Genomic DNA, 5,655 nt, shown 5'->3' on the forward strand with positions numbered 1-5,655 from the left:
AGAACTAGGACAAGAGTGAAAAGAACAATATATTGACTCTATTGCTTATAAAGGAGATACTGCAGAATGTGGCTTAGATAGGTTGGTAATTGGGCTTCCTTTTCATGAACCATAGGGGTTACATGGACTTGGCCACCTATCTCCTATACGCAGCACTGCACGAGATAGTTACAAAGGCCAAGTGATGAGGGAGCAGAAGGCTAGCTGACGACAAAGCAAAAGGCTGACACCTTGCAATCTCCCCCTCACCCCAGCAATAGGCTGACACCTCGCAATCTCCCCCTCACCTCCACCACTCCTGGGTGGGACAAATGTGACATTGTTTAGGAATCTCCCAACTATCTTGATGTTAATGGCTTGCTAAAAGGGAAAGACAACCTTGATCAAGCCAAGCCGCAAGACCTCCGGTATCCCGGCACCATGTAGGCCCTCTTTAGCATATGAAAGCTCCGTTGAAACCCCCCTTTCCCTCACCTTCCCCCAACTGCCGTGGTACATAACCTGCCATCCCTCACAACCCAGGGCAGGAGCTCTCCCTGCCCACAGGTCCTGTCCCCGTGCTTTAATAAACCACCATTTTGCACCAAAGATGTCTCAAGATTCTTTCTTGGTCATCGGCTCTGGACCTCACCCCACCGAACCTCACCTGTGTTCTAGAACTTCATCACAAGGACTGCAATGCAGAGCTCCCTGCTCTCTGGTGAAGGAGCCCTGTCTATATGTGCTTGAAAAAAGTACCTTCCTTGCCGAAGGTTATCCCTGTGGCAGGAGACTGACTGTATCAGGAAACGATCCTTGAGAATCACATTTCAAAGTGAATAAATACCCCTTGTTCTGATTGCATACTCACTGGGCAACGTCCTGAAGATGTGGCATTCCATGTGGTCCATGGAGCCAATTTTAGCAACAGCCTCTCGGTTCCTCAACACAGGAGATTGCAGTGGAAACTCCCTTTTCCGAAGGGGGATTGGGAATAGGTTCAAAATTCCAAGAGTAGGGTGAAAATTCATATATCATGAAAATCTCCTCTGGGAATCCCCTCAAGAAGGAATTGAAGAGATGTTCAGGAAATGATACCCACACGTAAACCCACCTGCACACTGTAGCCAAAACTAAATCAAAGTTCTACCAAGCCTTCAATGATCAGCAAATCCCTATCTTATCCAGTGATTACAGACCACAAAGAAAGCGGAACCCTACACCCAAAAACACATGTTTTGGATATCCATTTCTACTTAACAAAGTCCCTCAAACAATGGTCAATTACTAGCTCTCAGGAGTCAGTCAGTGTGTTGACTGTGCTCAACTGGGCATTTTTCTGCTTCAAGTGGTTTCTGTCACCTGGGGCTACAGTCATCTGGAGGCTCGGCTGAGGGGCCGTGCCATCCGAGAGAGCTCACTCACATGCATGAGTGGTGCTGCTTGTTGCCAGAGGGCTCAGCTGGGGCTGTTCACCAGAGCACCTTGGTTGTCCTTTACAGAATTCTCCCTGTAGAGGGTTGCCAAATAAAATCAGGATAGACAGTTATATTTGAATTCCAGAGAAGTAACAGATGATTTTGGGTCCAAGTATGTCATGTGCAATGTGACCGCTTATCTGGAATTGAAATTCAACTTGGTGTCCTCTATTTTTATTTGTTAAATCAGGAAACGCCCAGGGGAAGAATCTGTGAGTTAAATGACAGTCAGAGATGATACTCCCAACAGGGCAGGTCTGGGGAAAATGAGATCAGCTAGGTGATAAGGACAATGCTGGTAATAGCTGGTGTTGGTGGCATAAAGGGGAAATGGACACTGGCATAGTCACTGGTGTCAAATGGGCACACCTATTTTCCGAGGCCCATATTATTATGGCTTAATAACTGGAATGGCCTTTGATACAGTCATCCTATTTCCACCAAGAAGGGAATTTCAGGTGAGACTTTAGAAAAATGATACCAGGGTGATTCTTATCTGCCATGTGCCTAAGGGTGCCCTGTCCAACGGGGCAGGTGACGCGCCTCATACATTACTTGCTCCAGAGAGGAAATATAGCTAATGCTTATGGAACAGATGGCATCGCCAAACCCACTGGAACATTCTTCATGTTAGTGGCCAGATTTAATCCTCAAGACAACCTTGGTAGTGAGGTATCACTGCCCTCTCTTCATGGATGTATGTGACTCCAAATCACATGCTCCTGAGTACAGAGATGGATGGTGAAGAAGTCACTCACCACCCTCACTTGGCCAGAGCCATGGATGGGACCTGGAAGACTGGGCACTATCAGTTGCTGGTGACAGATCTTTAGAAAATGTATCAGGGTGCATACTGCTGAGGTGGTTAATCTCCAGTTTGGCTGTGTTTGCCCTCCCTGCAGCAGAAAGCAAGGCTTGGTGCCCCTTTCCCTTACCTCCAGGGAGGACTGGGTCAGGGCTGAGAGCAGAAGCTCCCTGAAGCCTGTGTTTCTTCCATCCTTTGTAAAGAAGTTGTGGTATCTATCTATCTATATCTACATCATCTATATCCATATCATATCTCAGCCTTAAGAAAAGGATGAGATCTTGCCATTTGTGACAAAGTGGATGGACCCAGAAGATAATTATGCTACGTGAAATAAGTCAGAGAATGTCAAATGCCATAGGATTTCACTTAACATGTGGAATCTTGTAAACAAACAAAATGTAGAAACAGACTCATAAATATAGAGAACAAACTGATGGTTGCCAGAATAGAGAGGGTAGGGGGATGGGCAAATGGGTGAAGGTGAGTGAGAGGCACATGCTTCCAGTTATGGAATGAATAAGTTACAGGGATGGAAGGTACAACATAAAGAATATAGTCAATGATACTGTAATAGCATCGTATGGTGACAGATGGTAGCTATCTTTGTGGTCAGCATAGCATAAGGTATAGACTTGTGAATCACTGTGTTGTACACATGAAACTAATGTAACATCGTGTGTCATCTATACTTCAATAAAAAGAAAAGAGGGAAGTCCTGCTCACCACCACCTCCACCCTGCCAAAGAAAACTTAAACTTACAGTAAGCAATGGACTGTCTGTACCTGTTATGGTGGGGAGGGTTTCTAAGGACACAGGAAAAGAGAGGAAGGGAGATTTCTCCAACTCAGAAATGAGGTCAGAGATCTACGTGTCCCTCCAAGAGTAGGGACCTAGCACTGCTCCATATTAATGCTTGTGGTGGTTCCATAGATGGTCCATTGAGGCTGGGCAACCGGGGGTGAGACAGAGTTTTCTCTTTGTATCAAGGTGTCAGGGGGCCTGAAGACACTGAGTCAGCTGTATTGATGGTCAGCTCAGCCCCAAACAGTGCAAAGAGATGAATGATTATGACAGGCGCCTCCCCTGGCTGCATCTATATCCCACAAGTGGGACTGATTTGTCAAAGTGCATGAACACTAAACATTTTTAGTGCTTAATGTCTAGCTAAACTTTACAATCTTCTTGTTAGAATGTAGCCCAAACAATTACAAGACAAAAGCATCTGTTTCTGGAGATCTGAGTGCATAGTGAGCATTATTTTTTCATGGTGTTTGCCAATCTGATGTCCTGGTAATAGAATGTTAGATTATTTTTCATTTCTCCTTATTATATTTCCCTATAATATATCATGTTTAATATTTGTGTTTCATAATATATTCTGAATTCCAGAGTTTGCAAAACAAAAACAAAAACAAACACAAACACAAACCCAAAAACAAACACAAAAAACCCCAAGGCCTGATGATTGATTTTGTGTTTATGCTGCATCCTCCTTAAGTGGAAAGTGTGGGGCTCTGAGAGCTCCCTACTCTGCTGGGGGAGGCCTAATTGCAGAGACATTGGCAACATCTATCTATGAGAGGAGAAAGTGAGGTCCTTTTCACCTACTGCACTCTTGAGCATGACCCATAAAGCCAGACAGAAGACAAGTTCAGACTCAGCACAATGGAAAATCCATCTTCCAGAGTCATCTAGGCAGGAACAGGAATGCGATTGTACCACACCCCAAAGGGGGAAATTCCTTCCTCCTCTTTATCTGCACTCTCTCTTCATTTGGGGGCTCAATGGTAAACTGTTTTTCCATTACTGATCTAGAAGATAAACAAACAGGACAGGACAAGGAATTAAAGGACATGGTTTGATGATCCTCTTTTCTCACCCCCAATCCCTCAGCAAAGCCATCCTGCAACACAGAAATGGCCCCAAAACTTCATTCATTATGAGAGTAGGGGCTACTTCTTACTGCCACGTTTCCACGTGGTCTCTGTGACAGTTATGCTGTTTGGTTTTAGGTAACAGTGGTCACTCTCTGGGAAGGAGTGGTTAAAATGGGCCAGGACTCACATTTCTTGAGGTCTTCCTATGTGCTGTGTACTCTGTACTGGGTTTCCCATTTACCCCTCCCTACAGTTCTGTAAATAAGGCATCGTGGGTCCCCTCTTACAGATGACCAAGGGTAGGCGAATGGAGCCTAAGCAAATAGTCCCTTACCACACACCACATAATGGGCAGGGATGGCATTCCACCTTTTCATGCACTCATACAATTTTCATGCATTATCAGTAGGGGTGATATCACCCCAAAGGGGCCAAAATTCACTCTTGAGAGTAGGAGAGGAAGAGTAGACATTACAATGGTTTGTGGCTCTCCAAAAGTCCGCATTACATAAACAGATATACACTACATCTGTCAGCTAAAATTTCATGTCCTGGGTAGTAAGGTGTTGCCAAAAAAAGGGGGGGGTTAAAAGCCTCTTTACGGAGGTCATCATGAAAGAAAGTTGAGAAACATTGCCTATATCCAGCAATCTCTTGTGTAGATGATGGGCCACTAGGGCTTAGGGACTCATCATTATACACCATCCCATGGACACTCACTCAACAAACCCTCTTGGTGATAATAATGATGGTGATGATAGTGATCATGATCGTGATGAGGTAGTGATGATGATGAGGTCAATGATGGCAGAAATGAAATCCTGCCCCTGCAGTGAAGGTACCTAGGTTTGGGGACCTCGTGAATTGATTATTTTTTTTTTTAAGCTGGCAGACGGGAGCTCAGTCAGAACAGGTGATTCTTCTGGGACAGATAATCCGGAGGGTAGGACGTTAATGTTCAACAAGGTTATGTATGCAAGTGTTACTCTAAATCGTATCACCTTTAATTTTCACATTTATTTGAGTTGCCTATTACTAAGTTTATAGTTCATAGAACTATGGTGTAGGAAGTTAGGAGAAGCTGGGTAAATTGAAGGAAACTGCTTTGTTAACGGCCTGCTCAGTAATGTAACTTGCACTTTGCTAGAGCTTTCCCCCATTGTGTCCGGAAGCCACCAAGGACTCTGAATGTTCTAACCTCTTTTAAGTGCTCATATTTCATGCTGTCCAGGGTGTCACCTATTTCTTTTACATAGTGAAATGTGTTTGTTTTAAGTTATAATGTCGAAAAATTTTAGACAGTTTATGGCAAAATAATCGTGAAAGCCTGTTTGACGAGGGCTAGAGTAAACACTTGCAAATGTTGTGAGGTTAACTCTTGTGATATTGAAGCAAGCATTCCCAGTAACCAGTAGGGAGAAATGGTCTAATGGTGATGTGGCCTCCTATGTTCACTTCCTTGTGTAACCCGTCCTGTTGTGTGTGGGCTGGAGTTGGTGACTTGCTTCTAAC

The sequence above is a fragment of the Lontra canadensis genome, unplaced genomic scaffold (genome assembly GCF_010015895.1).
Source record: "Lontra canadensis isolate GAN:19392208 unplaced genomic scaffold, GSC_riverotter_1.0 scaffold238, whole genome shotgun sequence".
Classification (NCBI taxonomy): Eukaryota; Metazoa; Chordata; class Mammalia; order Carnivora; family Mustelidae; genus Lontra; species Lontra canadensis.